Raw genomic sequence first — 27,299 nt, 5'->3', positions numbered from 1 at the left:
TTGGTGCAAGGCTGATCAGTGGCGTAGCGTGGGGGGTGCAGGGGGGGCCCCCGGCTGCACAGGGCGCAACATCCACGGGTTAGGGGGTGCAAATCCACGGGTTAGGGGGCACAAATCCACGGGTTAGGGGGTGCAAATTACTTGCCCCGGGTGCTGACAACCCACGCTACGCCACTGAGGCTGATTTATCCTTCTCATGTTACCCTGCTTTGCAAGTCTGGGATCTGATCAGATCCTAACCTTGCACAGTGGCACGGGTTGGCTCAGGGAGAATGGTGTGAAAAGTGTGCCCGCCCCAGCCTGGAAAATGCGCCCAGGACAATCGCCCCGGCAGCTCCACCCCCACCGCTATGCCCCCGCTCAGAGCAATTTGTGCCTTTAAAGGAGCAGAATGAATTGATGGCTATTGCAATACAATATCCACGGCACCATGTTCTTAATGGGAGGGATTTGGCCTATTGGTTAGGAAGCAAAATTTAGAACAAGGAGGATTAAAATTAACACCTCAAAATTGGGGAATAGTTTTTGTCAATTTCCCCAAACCAAAAGGCATGCTCTCCTGGTTGCAACATAAAATTCCCTTTCTGCATTTAGTAGATTCCAGGGATTCTTAACATTGATGGCATAATAAGCAGATGACTTTTCAGAATTGGCAGATCACAAAATAGGTATATGGTAAAAAGGCTGAATTCCTGAATGTGGGTCAGGGAGTGACAAAATTATTTTGAAAGCATCATTTGTATATCCCTATTCTACAATGATTTGAGACCTAAGCAAAAAAACAATGAAAATTGTGATCTTATTAGTATGGGGTAACCATCAATTTTTTATTATCACAAAAAATCAAAATCAGCATTGCAGAAAGCAACACCAACCCTATATAGAAAATGATTCTAGAGACTGTCTTGCTGTGGAGGATACGAGATTTCTAAATTCTTTCTTGGCTTTACCTGATCAGCCACAAGATACAATAACTGACAGAATATATTCCCTGAGAGACTCTCTTATTCATCTATGAGGCCTTGATAAAGCCGTAATTATTCAAGAATAGAGATAAGAAACAAGAATAGAGATAATAAAAGCTGCTCTTCCAGATGTAATTAAAACTATAAATTCTTTTGTGGCAATATCGGGTTTCCACTTAAACTGTGACAAATCAGAGTCCTTATTTTGGAATGCGAACCCCCAGACTCAACGAGCTATTAGATAGTCTGCGGGTATTAAGACCTGTTCCAGCTCCTTGCGATATTTAAGGGTTCACATTCCTAGGAATCACAGCAAACCGTTTCATTTAAATTTTAAACCCTCTATTCTTCAAATGTATTGTAGAGGACTTGAAAGCTTGGTGGGCTTTGAATTTTTCCATTCTGGGGAGGGGGGTCAAAAGGGTAGGCCTGCCCAAAATCTTGCTTCTCTTTCAGGTTCTTCCCATTGCGTGGCCAGGTGGAGACCTCCCGACCTCAGGAGACCCCCGGGAGGAATAATGACTCATGACAACGTGTTATGGGATTAAAATTGGCCACAACTTTATTAAACTTTCAGATGTAGGGAGACCTTGGCTCAGGCATTGGGTGTTTATCCTTCCCAGTCCCCGGCCGGGGATCTGGGAGACATCAGGGTTATCCAAACTGTGTGGGGATTGGGCTGGCTCTGGAGAACGTCTGTTCACGTAGAGAGCCTGCCCCACATGTCGCCGCAACACAGGGAAGAGCACTGACAACCTCTCGGTGTATGGCCAGTGACTCCCTTCCACACAACCCTTTTAACAGGGAACCCTGGGATCGCTGCCGTGGGGGGGGCATGGGTCACCACTTCACACCCCCCCCCCCCATCGAGGGAAGCTAGACTAAAGGATTCTGCCCAAGGCCTGAAACCACCAAAGTTGTGACGTTTTTGCTACGGGGAAAGCAAAACCTGCCAATGCAGGGAAATTCCTTCCTGGTCCTTCAACAGCAACCATCAATGACCGTAGCAGCGCCCGCATACCTGTAAAGTGTTTGGATTTGGATTTGATATCCCGCTTTATCACTACCCGAAGGAGTCTCAAAGCGGCTAACATTCTCCTTTCCCTTCCTCCCGCACAACAAACACTCTATGGTGTGTGAGTGGGGCTGAGAGACTTCACAGAAGTGTGACTAGCCCAAGGTCACCCAGCAGCTGCATGTGGAGGAGCGGAGACGCGAAGCCGGTTCACCAGATTACGAGTCTACCGCTCTTAACCACTACACCATACTGTAGAAGAGGTTAACCTGCAAAAGAAAGATGTGAACTGAGGGAGGGCAGGGTGGGAGAAGCTCTGGAGCCAACTGAGGACTACCAGGTAAGTTCCACCCTCTATTGTGTGTGCAGGGCGGTCTTAACCCTACCTGGTCGACTCCCCTGGCAACACCTCCTCGACTGGGATTGGCTAACTGCTTGAGGTTAGGCAGGAACCTCCAGCTATCCAGCTTGGGGAGACGAAGCCAGGCTGAACTGCTGGGGATAGTGTAGGGCCAGGGGGCTGCGCGCGACCCCGAAAAAAGCGCTCCCCCCTTTTGTGGTGCGGAGCGGTCATTTTAGTTTTGCATAATACCGTTACTTCTTGCAACAGCTGTCAGGGCCAGAGCTATGGCTGCTTCTTCAGTGTCAATTGCCACTGCTGCAGCCACCACCACAGCTGCCACTACAGTCATGGTAGACACCAATAGCTGTTGTTGCTGCTGTTGCTGCTGCCATCTCCATCACTTCAGCTGCGATAGATCTGTCCAGATTAATGGAGCTGAAATGCACACAATGACCTATTAAGAAATTAGCTGGCATGAATTAAAAAAAATTGGAAAATGATATACAACGAATTGAAGAAAATGTTCCATTTAACATTTGTTAAAAAACCTGAAGCATTTTTGTTAGGGATTGTAGGGAAAGATCTGCCAAAAAAGCTGAAAAACGTCTTCATGTATGTGATAGCGGCCACGAGAGTTTTAACAGCACAAGGATGGAATCCCAACTAAAGAATTATGGCAAGAAAAATGGATGGACTATGCAGAACTGGCAAAACTGACATTTAAGCTACGGGACAAGGATAACTGTGACTTTAAAGATGAATGGGAACCCTTTACAAAGTATTTGAAGACGCAACAAAGCGAACTGGACTCCTTGGCTGGCTTTGAATAAACATTCACAAACTTTTTATTGATAGTAATCAGCTAAATAGTTTGAGGATCTATACAACTTTGTAACATGCAGAAAACAGCATTCTTAGAGAAATCAAAGACTGGAACTGAGGGAAATCGGGGGGGTGGGGGTGGGTGGATTTTGTGGGGGAGGGTGGAGGGAGGGAGGAAAAATGGGGGGGGGAATAAGGCTGATATGTTTCTGGATAATATGTTTTGCTTTAATTTTGAATTAAAAAAATTTAAAAAGAAAGAAATTAGCTGGCATCCAGTCGCTCCTCGGCTTCCATCTCGGCTCAGATTGTTGCCTGGTCTTAGTCTACTGCAGAAGCCGTCATGGGCACAACCTTTTATCAGTTGGTTATAAAATGGTAAACGAATTGCCAGGATCCCTGCGGAAAGCAGTTATTTGAAAGAGAAACTAACGGGCTGAAAGTGTCACTTAAAAAAAAAAGTTATAATTATAAACATTATGTACCCCCCCACCACTTCCTCTTGCACTCTCACCCCAGCCCACCCCCCCACCCTGATTGCTACATTTATGAGCCTTTGTAATTTAAAAAGTCGTCCTGAAGCTTTGCATGGGTGCTGTATTTTACAATTATAGCTCTTAGCACCAGCTGGTATCTCCTCAGTTAAGTGTTTTCTCTGGGAGTTTAGATTATGCACCCCAGGGAACAAAGGCTTAAACACATTGTTCAGCAGGTAAAGAGCTCTAGGCTGTCTGTTGTGTCATTAAGACCAATATGAGAAATCAGTGAGACCCAAGCCTTCACCCTGCTGGTTGCCTCAATTAATAGGTTTCCTGCAGAGCCCCACTTGATAGCTAGATCCTGTGGTTTCTTGTTCTATTTGTTTCAATCTGCTGGTGTTAACTACTAAATGTAAGGAGATCTCTTCTCATCTAAGCAGTAGTGCAGAGGTGCATGTCTAATTGACATAGAAATAAAATGACAATGAAGGCTCCAAAGTGATATAAGAATTTTAAGGTCATATATATATATAAAATGTTCATAAACCACATGTCTGAAACCCCACAAAAAATGTCCTGAACAAACTGATCTCAAATATTTCTCTGCAAAGTCAAAGTGGGAAACCTCCCCATTGTCTCTTTCTTCCCAAATCCTGTCCTCACAAATCCTGTCTTAAGGGCACATTCAATATATGAACAGGGTGTGAGCCTGTGACCTGTGACTTAGATTCAGGAATTAAGTAGTTATAATAACAAAAGAGTGGCCAAAACCCAGATAATGCAATCAGGTAACTTGCCAGACAGGAGATAAACAAGGCACTCAAATTTCTGCTGTAGACCGCCTTTTCTGTGATGTAGGTATGATGTATCTGGGGGGTAGTCTTGGGCTACACCCCTTCTGTGATGTATGTATGATGTTTCAGGGGGTGGTCTCGGACTCCAGGGCAGGCAATTTAAAATGTCTATATAAGGGCGGGCACACCTTTGTTCTGGGTCCTCCTCCTCTCTCCTGCATATGTGGGAACACCCTGTTGAAACAGTTAATAAAGATCAGGCTTACTGGCTGCTTTGCTTCTCAATATTCTCTGGTTGGTCTCCGTTATTTTCTCCTACCAATGGAGAACCTACAAAAGGACTCTATATGGGCTCTTGGGTACCCCATAAGGGAAAACAAGCAGTTTTTAAAAAACTTATATCAGACACCATTTGTAAAACTTAGCCTATGTCCACACAACCTTTTATTCTAGAATCAATGGGTTGTTGTCCCCCCCATGTACTTGTTATTTTCTATGTAGTCCACACACAATCAAGATGTACAGTATCTTTTTTTGCCCCTGAAAAGCTTCTCTTGGGAAACTGGTTTCATTCAGAAAAAGAAACGTTCATTGCACATTGATTCTCCATTAGCTCACCGTGTGTCCATTTGGAAAACTGGTGTAGACTTTCCTAATGGCATTGTGGGTGGGCATTTTTGGACTTCCAAAGGCAGCCCCACCGGTAGCACATTACAGCAATCTAACCTAGGGATTACCAGAACACAGTCAATAGAAGCTAAGCTATCTCTGTCAAGATATGGTGGCAGCGGGGCTACAAACTGAAGCTGATGGAAAGCTGTCCATGTGGATCAGAAGTGTCGCCTAAGCCAGTGTTTCCCAACCGGTGTTCCGCGGCACACTAGTGTGCCGTGAGACGTTGGCTGGTGTGCCGTGGGAGGGAGGCGGGCGAGTCGGGCGGTGAGAGGCGGCGGCGGCGAGGATCCGCGTCGAGCCGGGGGCGGCTCCGCGGTGGTGGTGCCGAGGTTTCTCTCTCCATTCTCCCCTCACACACACACACGGGAAATAACACAGGATCAGGTGACAGGACCCGGCCAATGGGGCGGCGGCGGGGCAGCGCGTGCAAAAGGGAGGAGCGCGAGACAGCGGACGAGGAGGAGGCCGGCATGTCCGGGCAGCAGCAGCAACAACAGCAGCAGCAACTCCCGGCGACGGCTCCTCAAGCCCCGGGCAACCCTACTCCCTCACCGGCCTCGGCCGCCCTCCTGCTCCACCCGCCGCCGCCTCCCCCACCGCCGCCGGCCACCTCGGCCCCGCCGCCGCCCCCTCCTCCGCCCGCTATCGCCGCCACCACCACCACAGCTGCCGCCGCCTCAGCTGCCGCCGTCCCTCAGTCCCTCGCTCTGCTGCCTCCTCCTCCCCCCCACCCCCAAAGCTTGGAGGTTCCCCGGCAAGGGGGAGGGGGAAAAATTGAAAACTTTCACTTTCGTGCGTCCCTCCCGGCGTGACGCTGCACACTGACGTCACGGGGCTGTAATGGTGGTGTGCCGCGAGATTTTTTTCATCAAACAAGTGTGCCTTTGCCCAAAAAAGGTTGGGAAACACTAGCCTAAGCTATGCATCTACTCCACCTAAATTCCACCTATATTCCACCTAAACATTAGGAAGAACTTCCTGACAGTAAGAGCTGTTCGACAGTGGAATTTGCTGCCAAGGAGTGTGGTGGAGTCTCCTACTTTGGAGGTCTTTAAGCAGAGGCTTGACAACCATATGTGAAATCAAACCTTTATTAGGCATTATGCAAATAAAACCATAAAAGAGAAAATAACATGTAAAAGCCTTGAAATATATATAAAAAGGCAGCAGTTGGCTACATACATATATATATATATACATATAGAATCAGTGGTTTTCCTTGTTAACCTGCTCCTTGGAGGGCTGCTACCAAAAACTCAGCTACCCCCGCCGTTACCCTTTGGTCAACGTCGGATAGGCAGAATCCCACACATTCACCTTGCTGGGGTTCCAGACCACCCAAAAGAGGGGACAGCACGCGTTGACGGAGCGTACTGTACAATGGGCAATGAAAGAGAATATGCTCTACAGTGTCCGGGACATTCATAGAGCATCTGCAGAATCTCTTGTTTCTAGGGATGTTTTGATATCTTCCCCAGACAAATGCTGAGGGGAAAACATTCAACCGGGCCAGCATAAAAGCCCTACGTTGGGCTGGGATTATTAATTTAGTGACGTAATTGGCTCTGCTATCTAAGATATTTAAATCATAGAATATGGGGGAGCAAATTTTGTTTACAGCTGCCATAATATTTTGTCTCTCGACATCCTTTAGTCTAGTTAGGATATTATGGAAAATGTATTGCTCATTAGAATTGTACAGGGGCTCCAGCTCGATGCCTAAAGATTCAATCTTTTTTTCGAGGTACTGATACCATCTTGATTTATAGGAGTCTTTGAGCAAATCAGCGAGCAGGCTTGATGGAGAGCAGCGAAAATGGCAGCGTAACCAGTACTTTATTGAGGTGGACCAGGCCCAGTATTCCATTGTGTGTATGCCTATTTCTGCACACATTGTTTCATATTTGATCACAGCTGGGAGTCCAAGAATACGTCTCAAAAAGCTGGAGTGAATCTTTTTTAAATCACTGTTATATGCTTGGACCCATAGCGGGATTCCATAGAGTATCTGGGCTTGCACTTTTGTTTGAAATATCTGATTGGCCGCAGGAATAAATTGATTACCTTTCTGATAATAAAAACGGGCAACTGCTGATGAGGTGCACTTTGCCTGTTTTATGGCGTTTGTGCGATGATTTGCCCACCCTAAATTGCTCTGGAATAAGATTCCCAGATACCTATAGATTTTTACTTGTTGGATTTCTTGCCCTCTTATTTTCCATTTCTCTAGTTTCCAACCATTCGAGAAGACCAAAATTTTTGTCTTCTCATAATTTATAGAGAGTTTATTACATTCGCAGTAAAGGATCAGAGAAGATATAAGACGTTTCAGACCCAAACTCGTTAATGATAGTAGGACTGCATCGTCTGCGTATAATAAGAGAGGAACTGGTTTCTGATTAAGTTTAGGGGCATGTGATTCTATTTTTTGAAGGTGATCTGGCAAGTCTGATAAAAATAAATTAAATAGAAAGGGGGCAAGAATACACCCTTGTTTTACCCCTTTCGAGTTTGGGATGTCTGATGAAAGGTGACCTTTGGTGTTAAGTTTGACTTGACAGACATTGGAAGAGTATAGATTTTGTATTAAAGTCAATAAGCGCTGATCAATTTTTAATTCTGCAAGTTTCCTCCACAGCTTTGGGCGGTCAATTGAGTCGAATGCACCACGAAAATCTACAAAAGCAGCATATATCTTAGATTGCCTTTGGGATCTATATTTTTCAACCAAATGCATAAGTATAAGGCAGTGGTCTAATGTAGAGCAACCTTTGGAGAAACCTATTTGTTCTTTCCCTGGTAAATTTAGATTTTTCATCCAGGTAAGGAGTTTAGATAAAAGGTGCTTAGCGTAGATTTTCCCTATCACTGATAATAAGCTTATCGGTCTATAATTCCTTGGTTCTTTTGGGTCGCCATTTTTAAAGATTGGGATAATTATTGATCTTAACCATATCTCAGGTATGATCCCATCTTTGTCTATGAGAGTAAACAATTGAGCTAAGGGTTCTGCCCACCAATCTATATAGGTCTTGAATAATTCTATTGGTAGACCGTCTGGCCCAGGAGATTTCCCCGATTTGAAATTTTTAACTATCTCTCTAATTTCCACTTCTTCTACCCTTGGCCACTCCTGGAGTTTATTGATTTTATTTTTAGTGGTCTCATTTCCTTTAAGTTCACTGTGTAGATTGTTAAATACAGATGTAAAGTATTGGGACCATTTGGATTCTGCAATTGGTGGTTGGGTTAATTGATTTTCGGCTTTCAATCCTCCGTACACTAGATTCCAGAACGCTTTGTTGTTTTTACTCTGAATTGAGTCGAATAATTGTAGCCATTTTTGGGTTGCATATTTCTGTTTCTTTTCGGCCAGAATGTAATGATATTTTCTTTTTTCATCAAGATAAGAGGGCTCTAGTTTAGTGCGATTATTTTTAAATGTTTGGCGCAGTTTTCTTTTTAGCTGGAAACATTCATCGTCAAACCAGGGGCTAGCGCTATGTTTAAGTATCCAAACTTTAAGTGGAGTACTAAGCTCTACAAACATTTGAAAGATTTCATTATAGATTTTCGGAATATCACTGTAGGGATTAGTGGTCTTTAAATTGGATAGTACTTGTTTTCTCAGGTTGGCTGTAAGTTTTTGCCCCACTGCTGCACTCATTTCCTGGGACCATTTTAATTGAGTCATTTGTTTGTATTGAGAAGGTTCTATGATATTATACTTGGTTATTTTGGTTTCGTCCTTTAAGTTAATAGACAACGATAATGGCTGATGGTCGCTTTCAGTACGCGTTCCAATTTTGAGGTCCATGATCGAATTTATAATATTATAAGGAACAAGAATATAGTCGATGACACTGCATCCTCGGGGGGAGAAGTATGTAAACTCCCCGCTTCTATCGCCTTTTGTTGAACCGTTCACAATCTGCAAATTAAAGTTGTTACACAATTCAAGTAGGCGTAAGCCTTCGTTGTTTACAACCCTATCTCTGGAGGAACGTCCTATTTTCAGGGCATGTGCGATATCATTATCAGTATTCCAATTTAGTTTGCTACATAGTTGTTCATTGTTGGTTCCCACTCTAGCATTAAAATCACCTGCTATTATCAGTGAGGCATTTGGGTATTTATCGGTCAAATTTTCTATGTAGGAGGTTAGTTGTGACCAATTTTCACTGCTGCTGTTTTGACAACCATATGTCAGGAGTGCTCTGATGGTGTTTCCTGCTTGGCAGGCGGTTGGACTCGATGGCCCTTGTGGTCTCTTCCAACTCTATGATTCTATGATTCCTTCGGGGGAGTGCAATCATATCCAGAATAGGACCCACCCACCCAGTCTCAGGAACTACCCACTACACCCTTGTGCAAATTAATTGAAACAAAGCATGTTTTCTATCTTTCTCGTAATCCTGTACTCAAAGCAAACATGAAAAGTCAGTTTGATAATTTTTTATGTTTTAATAATGCAATCATTACATCAGCAGCTACAGTATTTCATCAACTTTTGATTCAACCACCATTCGAGATGGATGTGACACTTAGGAAACGTCCGAAGATCGTAACTCTGCATGAACACACAGCTAAGATGTATTGAAAGATTGCTTCAGTGGTTAGTGTGAGTTTAGCAGCTTAGCGACTGTCAGCCAGATCAGTTTCTCCTAAATGTAAAGGAAAGTGTTGTCATCAGAAGAAAACAACTAGAGTTGACGTTTTCTTGCTTCGACAAAGCAAAAAGGATCCCCGCAAGACAAGTGATGCATTGAATATGGCGCCTTATTGCGGTCGGACGAAAAGCCAGAAGACCTGTCAATAAACAGCTTTTAACCCAAAAAAAAATGAGAGAAAAGTGGTATAAATGGGCAAATAGTACAAAGAATGGATGAAAGACCAGTGGTGAAAAGAATTTGTGGGCTATATGCAAAAGTCGCTTCCGTGCTGTAGACTGTACGACTATGGAGAAGCTCATTCAGGCGCTGATTCAAATGTGGTACAGGGATCCAAAAATCAACAGTGACTGTTCGAAACTAGTAGACCCCATGCCAAACCGTGTTCAAGTGCTGCTTAAAAATAGCAGAGGTCAAATCCGTTACTAATATACATGCATGTGCGTTTTGTACATGTACATGTGAATTTTGTACAATAAACTACTAAATTCATTGTTTGTTTCAATTAATTCGCACAAGGCTGGAATGATCAGATCCCCACCTCGCAAAGTGGCGCAGGGCTGGCTCAGGGAGGGTAGCGTGAGCAGTGTGCCCCCCAGAAAAATGCGCCCGGAGCAGTCGCCCCGGCAGGCCCCCCCACTACACCCCTGACTGGAACCACTACAAAGTGGTGTCACACCCACCCAACTCAGATGGCTTCTCAAGAAAGATACCACAATTGACGGTATCAAAAGGTGCTGGGAAATCAAAGAGAATCCATCACGTTCCCATTGTCTCTCTCCCTAAACAGGGTTTCTAAGGCAGTTTCCTCTTTGACCTTTAAAGCCATATCCAGTTTGGGACTTCTCCTGCATGAACTTGCATGAATCTGAATTATATTAGACTTTACTGTAGCTGTGCTGAGACTCTGGAACTTCCTGCCCAGACGAGCCCAGCTTGACCAATCTCTGATGGCCTCTGACTGCCTCTGACTGACTCTGATGGCCCCCTTTGAACAATACCTCTTTTTTCTTTCTTTGGTAAACCATTGACTTGCTGAGCTGTTTATTTTAATCTCCCTGGATTATATATATATATATATATATTGTGTATTTATCTGATAGTCTCTCTGTTTAATTGTGATGAGATGAAGGGCAGTATGCAAATTTTAATAATAATAATAATAATAATAATAATAATAATAATAATAATAATAATATATGCAAGAGGTTCTCACAGCAGCTTGCAATATATATATATAGAGAGAGAGAGAGAGTTGTTTCAACTGGTTTGGATTTGATATCCCGCTTTATCACTACCCAAAGGAGTCTCAAAGCAGCTAACATTCTCCTTTCCCTTCCTCCTCTCCAACAAACACTCTGTGAGGTGAGTGAGGCTGAGAGACTTCAGAGAAGTGTGACTAGCCCAAGGTCACCCAGCAGCTGCATGTGGAGGAGCGGAGACGCGAACCCGGTTCACCAGATTACGAGTCTACCACTCTTAACCACTACACCACACTGGTTCTCAGTTTCTTACTGTGCAAGCTGCCTCTAGCACTTTTTAGTGTCAGTTGTGTTTAACTTATGCTGGCTTCACATGGCAGGTGATTGAGGTGAACCAGTTTAGAATCCAAGCTAAGTCCCCGACTCTCCGCTGTCTCATTCTGCCCCTGCCACACCCCCAGAACTTACTATAGGGTTGCTCTTCTTTCAGCATAGTTTTAATCCCGCCCCCGCCCCCCGCATTTCTCCCCTGCATTTTACAGAAACAACCTATCACACCAACTGTCTTTATTTTGCTGTGTTGTGGTTTTCTGGGGAGTTGGGCGATAGTAGTGCAAGCGGCTCTCTTCCTTTTCTGCATTCAATATTTTATCTGGTGACGACTGAGCTAGGTCCATTTAAAATTGGCTCAGCACTCGAGACTCACTGGGTGACTGCCATGGAATGAACAGAAAAGCTTCAGATAGCAAATGGCTGAAGCAACTAGATTTAAGTTTCCTGACACAATTATTTTTTAAAGTGATATACACCTCTTTTGAGGTAGGCCACTGGGCTCCATCTTTCGTATCAGCAGCTCCCATTTATATCTAAGCTATATGTTACAGCATGGCGGAGCTGCGTTGAGAGGAGATATTTTCTTGCGGAGGATATTCCTCTACCATTGATCTGCCATATACACAGATGAATTCCCATGCACGTTGCTTATATAACAAAGGACCTAATTCGGTCACATAAATGTACAGTATGTATAGACAGTCTAAATTAAATCATCACCAGCTGCCTATATTGAGACTTACTCCCGGGCCCTGGACTTTCTTCTCCCTTCCTCCCTCCCTTCCACATGCTCACATTGTTGTACTCGCTGAGATTTCTAAGAATTTGAGTATTAGCTGTTGCACACAGTTAATATAGAATATATTGCAAGGAGCCAAGTGAGATAGCTCTGGGGTTATGAGACCATGTAGAAAAAGATCAACCAGTATCATGGATTTGAGTCTGTTCATAACTTTAATAACATAGGACATTGTATTCCATAATCCATGGTGCGGCTGTTCTGCTATAAAAAGCAGAGCAAACAGTGTGTTGCCAGCACAACATGAACTTTCCAAATATTGTGCTGTGAAATGGACACTGCAAGCCTATGTGTGTTTGTTCAGAACTACGTCCCACTGAGTTTAGCTAGACATACTCCAAAGCATAAGTTTGCAGCCCCAATTAGTTACACACACACACAGAGAGAGAATTTCTGGGGTAGATTCTCCAAGAGACAATGCGAGTACAGATTTTGAGGGGGATGTCTTTAACTGTCACTTGGTAGCAGACATTGGGAAGATAGGGAGCAATGCGAGAGACTCAAGCTGTGTTCACATTCCCATTTAATGTGCACTCACACTGTTTCACATGATGCTATCCAAAATGCACATGTACCCTGTGCTTTGTTACCACTGTTTGATGTGTTTCTCCTCAAACCAGCTTCGCGTCCACTGGAGTCCAAAAACCATTCCTAATTTGTCTCTAGCCAAGGTGTGAACACCTTTGCATTGGGGAAACACACCCCTGCCTGTCAATGCCTCCTGGTGTGTGATGACTGGCACTCGTCTCTCTTCGGAGACAATGGAAGAGTGTGGCTTTGGAGGTGAAGTCAAACCTTTGGAGAGTTGCAGCGCCTGCTGTGGCTGTTAAGACTGATACGGGAGAGACATGTTGTGTTGATACAGGAGAGACGTGTTGTGTTGTTCCTGGGTCAGATGAAGGCATTCTGTTGTGCTGCTGTCATTCCTCCTCTGGTCCCTGCGATGGATACATGACCTGACTTTCTCCAGCCACTGTGGTCATCTTGTAAGGGGTTTCCAAACAGAGGGGTTGATGTTACCAGCCATCATGTTTACAGATATCTTTGTAATGCAGAGCCTGAAGCCATCTCCCTTGGGGATGCTGACATCTTCCATCCTGTGGACATGACCAAGCCAAGGTAGACGTCAATGAGACAGGAGTGGGAATGTTGGCTTGGGAGAGAGCACATCTTTGTTTGAGACTCTGTCCAGCCATGTGATGCCCAATATCCTCCTGACGGGTGTATGTGGGATGAATTGAATTGAAGCCATGGGACGTGGGGAAGAGCTGCAAAACACACCAGAAAAACAACTTTGCTGGTGATGTGAACTTACAGAGAACTGACAATTCATTTGGCAAACTGTGAGGCATCTTCCTTTGGCATATATGGAGTATGTGAAACAGGGTCGTTTACCTTTTTTGACCAAGGCTGCCGGGACTGTCAGACACAGCATGGGAGGACTGTCTCCTTTCTCACCCTCGACCACAAAGTACAAGTGACAGCATTTACATGATGGGACCCTTGGCCAGTATCAATGGCCGGGCAAAATGCCCAGCCTTTGCCAGGGTGTGCTGCCAGTCATTTTGGCTCATTTTTCCTTACAGAATCATAGAATCATAGAGTTGGAAGAGACCACAAAGGCCATCGAGTCCAACCCCCTGCCAAGCAGGAAACACCATCAGAGCACTCCTGACATATGGTTGTCAAGCCTCTGCTTAAAGACCTCCTTAAAGACCTACTGCTTAAAGACCTACAGCTTAGGTATATGCAAATCAAACCTTCAACAGGGATTCAATAAAGCCTGGTGTGCAAGTGATGGACACACATAAAAGGAAAACAGGATGGCATGTATTGGCCTGGTATGTATTGAAAAAAGGCAGAATGCTAGAGAGAGAGAGAGAGAGAGAGAGAGAGAGAGAGAGAGAGAATGTTTTGGAATCATCTAGCTGCTGAGCAGCAATTTAGATTCAAAGAAGCATGACAGTAAGGCTATTTAGGGCTGTCATATTTCAAGAAGTAAAAATCCAGACTGTTGTTGACCCACAAACTTGCTGAGCTTTTTTTTGCCCGAACATGAGTTGCCAGCACAAAAAAACAGAGCCACCTGCACCTGAGCACGATACAGAGCCAGAGCCTGAATCTGAGCTACCCATGCCCACACACACACACACACACACACACACACACACACACCCTGGATGGCCAGGTTCCTCCTCCCCAAAAGAGGACATGTCCAGGATTTCCCGGACTTATGGCAACCCTAATTCTGGTATCATATAAAAACATCTTGCTGGTCAACAGATGCTGTGTGGTATTACGATAAAAGTAAAAGTTTTATTTCTGGAATTAATCAGAAGCATGCCAAAATATAACTGAACAGTTGGGGTGAGAGGAAAAATGCATAAGAAAACCTCTGCTGGCAGGGCTGCCGAGAGGTTGGTGCAGGATGTACTGGGTGCACAGCCATTGGGAGTCCCCAGATGCTGGGCTTTTAATTTTATTATTTTTTAAATTTATTTATTTATTTATTTAGAAAAGGTAGGTTGGCCTCCTAGAAAAAAAGTTATGAAGCAAAATGTGCAGGAACCCTTCCTAAGCAATTTCTGTGGAATGAGCCAGTCTGGCTGCTCCCATGTGTGTTTTTTTACCTCATGAGTGAAGTCAAAGTTGACAAGTGTGCCATTTAGACAGCAGGTGACATGAATCCTAAAGAGCTGCTGTTTTCCCCTCCCCTTTAGTGAACATTTCCTGCTCCTGTCTCATTTTCTAGTCCTTGGAATCTCCAAAATTTGCCCTTCCTTTTTTTCCTGGCAGTCATGATACATCTTTCCTGTGGTGGATTCCCCTGAGATCAGGTATCTGGTAAGTTATTTTCTGCAGTTATTTTCTACACAACAAGAGCAGGTGCACATTAAAGAGCCCCGCCCCACCTGACCTCTGCTATGGCAAATGCAGAATTGTATAGAAATGCACTGAGGGGGGAAACTTCACTGGTTCTCGTTCTGTCTGTTAGACATTTTATTACATGTGTGGCCACTGATTTATTTTGAGCCCCCCCATACCACTTAAAAAATAATGATAAATTTTGCATATGATACAAATCATATGCAAATTTATGCAAATTGGTATCCCCATTTGCAAATGGGTTGGAGGGTGCAAACCACATGCACAATACTGGAGACTTTTCTTGGTACCCCTACTTGTTAAAGTAAAGGTAAAGGGACCCCTGACCATTAGGTCCAGTCGTGGCCGACTCTGTTTTTTTTTATATATATAAAATATTTATTAAAGTTTCAGAAAGAGGAATTACATAAAAACAAAAAATACAAAGGTAAAAGACAAAAATAAAAATACAAGAAAAATACAGAATAAAAAAGTAAGTACACTTACAGAAAAAGGAAAAAAAATCAAAATAAAAAAATCAATCTTTCCATATCTTACATTCATATCCTTGTTTCCCTGACCTCCTCATACCTCCCTTTTTTGTGTTCCAATTCAATTAATTAATTCAGCAATTTCTTTCCCTCCTTATTATCCTGATCTTTAATCTTAATACATTGTAACATTAAATTTTTACCTTTTTAGAAATCCAATTTTCCTGACTCTGGGGTTGCTGCGCTCATCTCGCTTTATTGGCCGAGGGAGCTGGCGTACAGCTTCCGGGTCATGTGGCCAGCATGACTAAGCCGTTTCTGGCAAACCAGAGCAGCGCACGGAAACGCCATTTACCTTCCCACCAGAGCAGTACCTTTTTATCTACTTGCACTTTGACGTGCTTTCGAACTGCTAGGTTGGCAGGAGCAGGGACTGAGCAACGGGAGCTCACCCTGTCGCGGGGATTCGAACCGCCGACCTTCTGATCGGCAAGCCCTAGGTTCTGTGGTTTAACCCACAGCGCCAACCGCATTCCGGCGTCCCCCTCTACTTGTTGGATCTGACTAAAAGCCCAGCTTCCCATGCCCACAGTGGCTAAACAGATTCCCATGAAAAATACTATCAACAACCTCCATCTAAAATGTTGACAGTTTTTTTAAAAAAAAAATCATGCCAAATTTTTAATATTTGCCATGTTTAAATGTAGCAGACTGTTGTTTTAAGGTGATGGAAGCGGCTGCTCCCCATTTACTGGTTCAATACATCTTGATTGTGCTTTTCATTCGTTCAGTGGTTTGTTCAGATTGTTGTAAATGCAATTTGTTTGACAGCTCTGAAAAATTATTTATTACACTTGAAGGCAATAGTCAGATGCCACACTTAAATTCAATCCTTTTTTGTTTCTGCACTTCTTACATCTATAATTTAAATGCAAAACTGATGTTGGCTTGAAGGTACATTTGATTTCTCAATGGCTCTCTCCCATTTTCTGTTCCAGATGACACGTTTCACGTTGGAAACTCCTTGTCATTCCCCCCCCCCTCCACTTATGACTTGGAATATGTTTAAAAAGAATGTAATTTAGTTTGGAAAGTGGAAGAGCGCCATTGAGGAATCAAAAGCACATTCTAGCCACCCTCCGTTTTACATTTAAATTATAGATGTGAGAAGTGCAAAGAAACAAAAAACAAACAAAAAAACCCCAACCCAAATTTAAATGTGGCGTCTGACTACTAAACACAGCCGCCAGCGTTAATGGAGTGACTGCAATTTATCAGTATGTTGATGGCACACAGCTTCACTGGAATCAGGAGAGGCCATGAAGGTGTCGCTATCTACATGGTGTATCTACATGGTGCCTAGGGAACAACTTGCACCTTAATATCAGCAAGACAAAGGAGATGGTGTTGGACTTTTGGAGGAAGAGAGGAGAACTAGCCCCGCTGTACATCGGGGAAGGATGTGGAGAGAGTCTCTTCCTTTAAATTCCTAGGAGTTTACCTCAGTGAAGACCTTACTTGGAAAATCAATACAACCCAGGTGGTTAAGAAAGCCCAACAGAGACTCCATCTCCTCGGAGTATTGCAGAAGAACGATGTCAATCAACATTTGATGATCTCCTTCTACCGGTCAACAATAGAAAGTGTCCTTTCATACTGCATCACAGTGTGGTACGCTGGTTTGACATCAACTGATATGAAGTGCCTACAGAGGGTGGTGAATACAGCACAAGATATTATGGGCTGTCCCATGAAGCTGCTGGATGAAATAGCGGAATAACGTTGCCTCAGGAGAGTGAGGAAAATTCTCAGGGATGATTCACACCCTGGCCAGCACTTTCTTGATCTCCTGCCCTCGGGCAGAAGATATAGAAGCCTGATTAGTCGCACCAACAGGGTAAAGAACAGCTTCTATCCGTGGGCTGTGAGGCTGCTGAATGAAAAGATAACAACAGGGCAACTGACTTTCGGGTTTGGTGGGTGTGTGTCAGTAAACGAGGGGAATTAAGACTAAGAGAGCTGAGTGGGGGGGTGCTTGTGTACAAGTTGTACAAGTGACAATAAAGTATTTCAATTTCAATTTCACAGGTGTCTGGAGGCAATGGTGGACTGGATAGGGGCCAATAAACTGAGACTGAATCCTGATATGATGGAAGTTCTGAGAGTGTGTGACACCCTTGTCTGGGAATTAGGTGTATGTTATATGTGCTGTTACGTGAAGGATCAGGTTCATAGTTTGGGAGTACTCCTGGATTCCACCTTGTGTCTTCTGTTTATGCCCAGATTAGCCTGTCCTACCTGAAGGAGCATCTCCACCACCACCATTCAGCCTGGACACTGAGGCCCAGCTCCGAGGGGGCCTTCTGGTGGTTCCCTCACTGTGAGAGATGAGGTTACAGGGAACCAGGCAGGGTGCCTTCTTGGTGGTGGCACCCGCCCTGTGGAACGCTCTCCCATCAGATGCCAAGGAAATAAACAACTATCTGACTTTTAGAAGACATCTGAAGGCAGCCCTGTATAGGGAAGTTTTTAATGTTCGATGTTTTATCGTGTTTTTAATATTCCGTTGGGAGCGCCAGATGGGCAGGGTATAAATTATTATTATTATGATTAGTCCTGCATCAACAGAAGTCTAGTGTACTGATCAAGGGAAGTAACAGTCCCACTCTATTTAGCCTTGGCCAGACCACACCTGGAGTTCCAAGTCCAGTTCTGGGCACCACGATTTAAGATGGATATTGTCAAGCTGGAAGATGTGCAGAGGAAGATGAGCAAAGTGATAAAGAGTCTGGAAACCAAGCCTTATGAGGAATGGTTGAGGGAGCTGGGCATGCTTAGTTTGGAACAGAGGAAACTGAGAAGAGGTGTGATCGCCATCTTCAAATATATAAAGGGTTTTCACATGGAAGGTGGAGGAAGTTTTTCTTCCTCCTGCTAGGACCTGAACCAACTGATTCAAATTACAAGGAGATTCTGACTAAACACCAGGAAGAACTTTCTGACACTAAGAGCTGTTTGACCTAAAATCTCCTTCCCCATCACCAAGCATTTTGGACCCTACGATGGGCAGTGGCAACACCACTGTGGGCTGCCTTTTCAGTACTGGTTCCCCAGTTGTGGAATGCTCTCCTTAGTGAGCCACGTCTGTCTCCATCATTATGAGCTTTCAGGATGAACCTGAAAACATTCCTGTTGACCCAGGTATTTGGTAGCTGAAGAATAACGTTCCTCGCAACTTAAAAGATCACCGGATGGAATTATGCTCTTAACCAGGGGTCAGCAACCTTTTTCAGCAGGGGGCCGGTCCACTGTCCCTCAGACCTTGTGGGGGGCCGGACTATATTTTTTTGGGGGGGGAATGAACGAATTCTTATGCCCCACAAATAGCCCAGAGATGCATTTTAAATAAAAGGACACATTCTACTCATGTAAAAACGCGCTGATTCCCGGAGCATCCGTGGGCCGTATTGAGAAGGTGATTGGGCCGGATGCAGCCCACGGGCCTTAGGTTGCCTACCCCTGCTTTTAACTGTAAATGCTTTTAGAAGGTTTTAACTGTTTCTGTTTTCACTGTGTTAGAACAATTTGCTTTGTTTTTTAATTATGGATCTGCTTGCCACCCTGGGTTCCCAAGGGAGGAAGGGCAGGATATAAATTCAATATCAAAAATAAATCCACAGTCATAAAAGTTTGATTATGAACTGAGTGTCCTCCATTCAATACCATGCATTTCAGCACTAAAATCTTCTTTTTGCCAGGAACAATTTTCTGTTCATTAGAACTATTAGAACTGTTGTTGATGCCTGTTTGGTACAATTCAAACAGGATGATGAGCAGATTGTGCTTGTCCTTCTTATATTTCATTGATCTTTTTTTCAAAAGCTCTGTGGTATGTGTAAAAATACAGATTGGAGATACCCACAGTTTTGCTGCCTTGAGCAGAATGAGGAGAAAATAGCTTACTTCAAAATTCTGGGGGAAATTTCTGAAGGTCTCGGATGGGCACAGCCCAGGGCAAGCCTCGAAGAAGAAGAATAATTTATTATTTATACCCCGCCCATCTGGCTGGGTTTCCCCAGCCACTCTGGGCGGCTCCCAATCAAATATTAAAAACACAATACAGGATTAAATAAATAAAATAAAATAAAGGAATTACTTTTGCCCCTGTGAAAGCATATCAACTTTGAAGTCTATCAGTCCTGCAATTCCATATATTATGTTCATTGTCGATAGTGGAAGGAATAAAATTTGAGTAATACAGAGGATTCAGAGTGTTTCAGAAATGGCAACCTGGACCAACAGCGAAACCCCATTGAGATCAATCTACTTTTGTTAGAAGTTTAGAAGAGGTGAAAGAAAGTGCTTCTTCATGCAGCACATAAGTCAAACTTTGAAACTCACACCTCCAGGAGGCCACCAACTTGCGTGGCTTTTAAAAGGGATTGTACACTTTCATGGCAGAGAGGGCTTCCAATGACTTCTAGTTGTGATGGCTGTCCTCAACCGCCACAGTTGGAGCCAGCACTGCTCCAAATACCAGTTGCTGGAGACCACGAGACGTGAGAGATATGATCTTGTGCTCCTACAGGGATCTGGTTGGCTGCTGTGAGGACAGGATACTGGACAAGATGGGCCATTGGCCTGATCCAGCACCCTGCTCTTATGTCCCTATGCTTTAGTGTGAAGAAGATGGCAGCACAACCACCATCAAGCCAAGGCAGAAACTGTTCGCAGCATTCTGTTTTGGAGTAAAGTGAAAACCTAGCACATAAAACCCTTAAGACAAATTTCCCCTCACAGTTTCTCATGTTGCTACATGCCAAACACTCCTGCTTTGTGACATAGTTGTGATGTATCGAGGATGCTGTTGAACAATGTATTGTGGGAAATGAGGTCTTGAAAGTTCACGCAACCCCGTGCTCAGGGTTGCTACTCTTTCTGTGCTTGACCCTAGTTGCAACAAATAAAGATCAGGTCTACTGACCGCTGTTTTGCTTCAGTAACTTGGCTGGAGACTCCTTTTGCTGACTGGAGAAACCCAGGATTTATTCCTTATCAGTTGGGACCTATCCACCCTAGGAAGACAGACAGACAGATTAAAATTCAGTTTGGCCATGAGTTTGAACTCACTACAGACCCCAAATGATCACACAACTTTGGAGACCAGTAAGTGCTTTTTTTCTGGGGGTACTCAAGGGTATGGAGTCCCAGCACCTTTTTTCCTAGAAGAAAAGCAGTACTGACGGTACTTAATTATATTATAGAAGAGTATAAACCTGGGGTCAGCAAACATTTTCAGCAGGCGGCCTGTCCACTGTCCCTCAGACCTTGTGGGGGGCTGGACTATATTTTTTTGGGGGGGGGGAATGAACAAATTCCTATGCCCCACAAATAACCCAGAGATGCATTTTAAACAAAAGGACACATTCTACTCATGTAAAGACACACTGATTCCTGGACTGTCCGCAGGCTGGATTTAGAAGGCGATGGGGCCGGATCTGGCCCCCAGGCCTTAGTTTGCCCACCCGTGGGATAAACCATCCCAAAAGTTTCTGTCACACTCCAATCCATCACTCAAAACGCCTATGTAAGCATAATGGGGCACACCAACTTCGCTCCAATATTGCAGTTGACTCCACTCCCAAGTCAAGGTCCAAGATTCCAGGAGCCAATACTTCACTAGCTCAGGGAAATAGCTTTTGGATTTGTAAACATAAAAAGAGGCCTGTGGATGCGTAGTCGTGCCAACTTTTGTCTGGGCAACACCCACGGCTGGCATGTGACCCTTCCCCCCTGAGAGTTGGTCAAGGTGGAGTGGTCAAGAGGCTGCGTTCCAACCAAGTGCGACTGGGCAGCTGTAGTGCCAGAAGTTACGAATGATCTGGCTAGCTATAGGCCAATAAGTCTCTTCAGCATAATCAGTAAATTATATGCTAAACATGATAAATCAATAGCCTGAGTAGAAGAGAATGAGCCTCGGTTTAGGCAAGACCAACCAACCTTAGATCATTCTTTTCTATCATCTCAGTTAAGAAATGTACTGGAAGGCTGAGGGGCCAAGTGCTTAAAGCATTCATTGGCTCAAAATCTGACCGACTGTGGGAGAAATCGGCAGTTATTGCCACGGGCAAAAGTTTCCTCCTTTTAATGAAACAACAATATTACACTTTGGCTCCAAAGTGGCACCAGTGCCAGATTTAGCGTGATGTGGGCACTACCCCCCCCACAGGGCTGTATATTACAAAATATTACCAAAGTCCACTGCTGACGGCACAGTCCTCCAGTTAGAATTTCTCAGGGCACCAGTCCTGCAAATTTGTATATTAATGACAGGGGCAGAGTGTCCCATTTCACTGCCTGAGACAAAGTAAGAAGCTGCCACCTTGCTGAAGTCTTCCTTACTTGGGTCCTGGTGGTGGGTTCCGGCGAGATCTGACAGAGCTCTCACGATAACCTGTGGAGTGCCAGAGATCCCACCAGTGGCAGAGGGAGCGGACCGGAGGGGAACCTGTGAAGGTGCTGCCTCCTGGTGTCCCACTGCACAAGGCAGCTGCATTAGCCTGTCTCATAGGTGGGCCGGCCCTGATTAATGATCTAATACAGGGGTCAGCAAACTTTTTCAGCAGGGGGCTGGTCTGCTGTCCCTCAGACCTTGTAGGGGGCCGGACTATATTTTTGGGGGGGGAATGAACGAATTCCTATGCCCCACAAATAATCCAGAGATGCATTTTAAATAAAAGCACACATTTGACTCATGTAAAAACACGTTGATTCCCAGACCATCCGCGGGCCAGATTTAGAAGGCGATTGGGCCGCATCCGGCCCCTGGGCCTTAGTTTGCCTAGCCATGATCTAATGCCTCTTCTTGCATCTGTTCCCACCCTCCTGAAAGTGCCTCTAGAACCCTGCCAGTGACGTTTTCTGCTGCTGGCACGAGCCCTATTTTGGTGGTAACGATTGGAATTACACGAGGCAGAAGACTGGGGCTGCACATTTCTGCCCTGAATCATGTCCACCATGGGGCAGCCCCTTGAACGTGTGTCAGCTATTACGGTGCAGCTCACAGCAACAGCCAAGCTGCCCCACGGCAGACATGCTCCAGATGCTTGGATACTCTTGGAGAGATGGGCTGGAGAGTGAGGTGGGCTGGAGCACGCTTTGCTTTCTCATGCAGAGATGGCCTTGCAAGGCTGGACGAACATTTGAATGGGTGGTGATGAGACCACCTCGCTCTCAGTGACTTGGCTTTTGGGTCTCCTGCATTAGTGTACCTGGCAGGTATCTCCCAAACAACCTTAGGCATAGGGCCTGAGGATATCCAGGGAGATTCATGGCTGAAGGAAGATTTAACTTATGTACTCAGATCTCCCCAGTCCAAGTCTCAGGGTGGGGGCTCTTCCTGCATGTGCTACTGTGCTGCTGGCCATTGGGACAAGCACAGCAGGAAGAAAACCTCTTATTTTATGTGGGTGGGTTGGACAAAACATTTACTACACTCTTGGTCATTCATATTTTGTGCTCAGGTTTTATTTGATAAGGTTTGTAGTACAAACTTGACCCAAACTTTTTTTCCTCTCTTTTAATTGCCCTCGTTGCTGAAAAATGACAAAGGGGTGTGTGTGTTAAAATGTAATTGCTTTCAGTTTTATGGAGTTCTTTTGAGATAAAGCACTGCTTGATTTCTTTTCTCCATATAATACTTCAGTTTGATTAAAGCTTTATTGAGGAGAAATTTCACATGAAAAACAAATTATCCTGCACTCTTTGCAGCATTAGCTGCATTTGTTTAGTGCCAGATAATGGGCTCTCTCCCTGCAGTTTCACTGCACTCAAGTCCTTTATCACACGAGCAGAATTTCGATTAAATCAAATTTAATTTGGGCCGCGAAAGTTAAAGCAGTTGCTTCAGTTAGCCAGAAAAAAGCCCCAAACACTTAAGAGAACTATTATGCATGACTAAACAGTGCACGGCTTTCATTGGTCAGTGAATCTTTTTCATCTTCGGGAATTAAATAACGTTCCCCCTTGCAACATGTTTACTTTTATCAGCTTTATATTTCTTAGGGTTTGACAGGATCTAAAATTCATGCTGCGCTTTTTAACCACCAACTATTCCCCTGTGGCCACACGTGCTAGGTCACAAACATCTGGCTTGCTTTAATGTGACCAACAGAGAGAACTCAGATGGGGCTATGCAGATGAGTGGAAGGAACTATGGGATGTAAAGAGGAGGAGCCGGTTTTAGGCTCCTGTGTGAGGGTGACCATGGGCAGGAAGCAAACAGGGGTGTATGAAGTGGGAGGCAGAGGGGGTGGGCCGTCCTGGGTGCCACTCTGGGGGTGGTGGTGAGAAGATGGCCCCTGCCTCCCCCCAGCTGTAGAGTGGCCAAGGGCATGCGCAGTCAGTATGGGCATCGCCCGTGCGGCGTCCGTATGGGCTGCCACTCTCGCACGTCATCCATACGGGCTGCTGCTCTCACACAGCAACCGTACGGGCTGCCACGCATGCGCAGTCTGTATGGGATGCCACACGTGCACAGTCTGTACAGGATGCTGCTCTCCACGCAAGCAGCAGCTCGTACAAATGCCACACGCATGCGGCATCCCGCACAGTTGCCATGTGAGAGCGACAGCCCATACAGATGCTGCACAAGTGGCGCCCATACTGACTGTGTGTGCCTTTGGCTGCTCTACAGCTGGGGGGAGGCCGTATGGGATGCAGCACATGCACACTCTGTATGGATGTCACACGCACGTCGCCAGGCAGTTCACCCCACCCCTCGACGTCCCACCCCGGGCGCCGGAGAGGGTTCCTCTGCCACTGGAAGCAAATGTACCCCTCACCCCACTGCATACTTGTTTACACTCTCTCCACTAACTGAGTGGTTGCAATTTATTCAGGACATAGGGATGACAGAAACCTGGAAGTATTTTAGTTCGCATTATTTCTGCTATAAATATGGGTCCTTGAAATGCCTATTCCTAGGAAGTGGGGAAGCTTTATTTTACCACTAGCAATTTTTAGACTAACCGCTGGTAGGGATCTTTCTGAAAGGGGGTCATAGTACAGAAGAACTAGCAAAGGTCTTCTTCTGCAAAGGATGGAACTGGTACACATTGCTTCAGCCTGTCTTTGCCCAGCTACAGATCTCTGCCAGTCACTGATCCTGATAGAGTCAGCCTCTCTAGCATGACCCACCAAGGTTAACACAGTCCACCAACCATGTTTAGTGGTCCAACAAGAGGCAAGAAGTTTTGCAAGCTGGAGAAAAGAGGATCACATGTGAATTGGCAGTTTTGAATCCAAGGAGCTAGCCATGGAAGACATGGGACCCTCTTGGAGTGTAAATGCTGGAAACCCCTCCATCCTAGATCCAGGTTGTATAAAAAGGTAAGGGACCCCTGACAGTTAAGTCCAGTCGCAGACGACTCTGGGGTTACGCGCTCATCTCGCTTTACTGGCCGAGGGAGCCGGCGTTTGTCCACAGAGAGCTTCCGGGTCTTGTGGCCAGCATGACTAAGCCGCTTCTGGCGAACCAGAACAGCGCACAGAAACACCGTTTACCTTCCCGCCAGAGTGGTACCTATTTATCTACTTGCACTTTGATGGGCTATCAAACTGCTAGGTTGGCAGGAGCTGGGACTGAACAACGGGAGCTCACCCCATCGCGGGGATTTGAACCGCTGACCTTCTGATCGACAAGCCCAAAAGAGGCTCAGTGGTTTAGACCACACAGGTTGTATGTATGTAAATAAGCCATATATCATAAAGACACCACCGTCTCCGCTGTGCTTCGTTTCCAAACGAAACACAAACCTTGGGAAAGCGCCGGGACCCTAGGAATCTCGCACTGCTGTGGAGATTGGGTTGGCATGTAACAGAGAGTGACCCTTCATGTGGAAATAATGCAGCTATGAAGCTGAACTCAGAGGCCCTTTGTTTGCCATCTAGCACCACAACCCCTGTCTCCCAGGGTTTCCCTATAATGAGCAAAGGCACACCCTGGACTCTTGTGGAGATTCTGTCAGGCACAAGTTCAGCACATAGGTTTTGTCCTTCTCAGGAGACCCTCCAGAGTGTGACTGATTTTTCAAGTGGCGTTTACCCATTGATCTGGCTGTAGGTGAGTCCCTAGTGCTGTTCAAGTAGGCAATTATTTTTAAAATGTCCTCCCACAATGATGACTCTTAGGATTACACCTCCCATTTCACACAGAGACGGGGAATGCAGCTACTGTGTGCCATTAAATGGCTGTAGCACACACAGTTCCTAATTTAAAGAACTCATTTAATAGTGTACCCCAGGATCCATAACTGTAGTCAGCATAAATAATTCTGCTAACTTGCCTCTTCATTCTTTTTTCCTTCAAAAAACCAAACTTTTGTGATGCTTAAAACTGTCATTTTAATTGCAAGCCTATAACTCAGAAAACTTTATATGATGATATTGATGTTTTTAACAACTTCTGTGTGTGCAGTATGCATGTGAATCGACCAAGGATAATCCATAATGTCTGCATAATCAGACACTCATAAATTGGGATTGTTATTTACCTAGGCTAGACATGAGGCCTGCAGGGACATGCACAAGAAATTCAGAACATCGGGATGTCTGGATAATCATGGAGGGCTATCTCCAATTTTATTTGTCTTTGCTACAATTCTGCAATTTTGTGAGACACTCAGTATTCACATTTTGTCTTGAACTTGGCCATAGCAGCAAACAGGAAAGAAATCAGGGGGCATCTGACTTCCACTGACTTCCAGGAACACTGGGGGTGTAAAAGGAGCCCTAGTTTGGAGGGACAACTTTTAATTTTACATGCTGGCGGTTCTGGGTTTGAATCCAAGGCAAAACACCATGCTAGGAAGGAGAAGAGCCTGCCCTCAACTGAGGCAACCAGCAGGAACACTGCATGAACCAATCCCTGTCCCACTCAAGGGGCAAGCAGTCCATCTTGCACACTCCCTCCCCATGGCAACCAATGGAACCAAGACGCCATCCTCTTTCTGTTACCTGATAGGTCAGTCTGGGAAAGTAGCATCCTGTCAGGATTCATGGCTCCTCCTTCATTCCTTACCACCCCTGCCTCCTCTCATCCACCCCCATCCTTCATAAATCCAGCAGGATTGCCCACCTCACTTGAGGAACCTGAGAGGCCCCATGCCCTCACTGCCCAGGGAAAGTGACTGAGCGACAAAAAAAGAGGCCACTGCCCCTGAGCCCACCCCATTCAGGAAGCAAGACTGACTAGGATGAGGGGAAAGAACACTTATCTATCAATGATGATGATGATGATAATAATAATAATAATAATAATAATAATAATAATAATAATAATAATATTTTATTCATACCCTGCCCATCTGGCTGGGTTTCCCCAGCCACTCTGGGCGGCTTCCAGCAAAAGATTAAAAATACATTAAAACATCTAAACATTCTAAACGTCAGATAGTTGCTTATTTCCTTGACATCTGATGGGAGGGCGTTCCACAGGGTGGGTGCCACTACCAAGAAGGCCCTCTGCCTGGTTCCCTGTAACCTCACTTCTCACAGTGAGGTTAACCATCAGAGCTGGACCTTAGTCCAGCTGGATGATGGGGGTGGAGGCGCTCCTTCAGGTATACTGGGCCAAGGCCATTTAGGCCTTTAAAGGTCAGCACCAACACTTTGAATTGTGCTTGGAAACGTACTGGGAGCCAGTGTACGTCTTTCAAGACCGGTGTTATGTGGTCTCGGCAGCCGCTCCCAGTCACCTGTCTGGCTGTCGCATTTTGGATTAGTTGTAGTTTCCGGATCACCTTCAAAGGTAGCCCCACATAGAGCGCATGGCAGTAGTCTAAGCG

General features: G+C 45.0%; 1 long non-coding RNA gene across 1 annotated transcript; it reads right to left on the bottom strand.

Annotated features, from left to right (window-relative positions):
• Positions 1-12,603: 12,603 nt before the first annotated feature.
• Positions 12,604-20,733, bottom strand: LOC310692445. Its single transcript, XR_014518820.1, has 2 exons — positions 20,438-20,733; positions 12,604-13,365 (listed from the first exon to the last, which is right to left on the bottom strand). It is a non-coding gene; the product is annotated as an uncharacterized lncRNA (long non-coding RNA).
• Between the last annotated feature and the right edge of the window lie 6,566 nt (positions 20,734-27,299).

The sequence above is a fragment of the Podarcis liolepis genome (genome assembly GCF_965112155.1).
Source record: "Podarcis liolepis genome assembly, chromosome: 13".
Lineage (NCBI taxonomy): Eukaryota > Metazoa > Chordata > Lepidosauria > Squamata > Lacertidae > Podarcis > Podarcis liolepis.
Note: the sequence above shows the minus strand (reverse complement) of the source record. Positions and strands in the feature narration are given on the sequence as shown.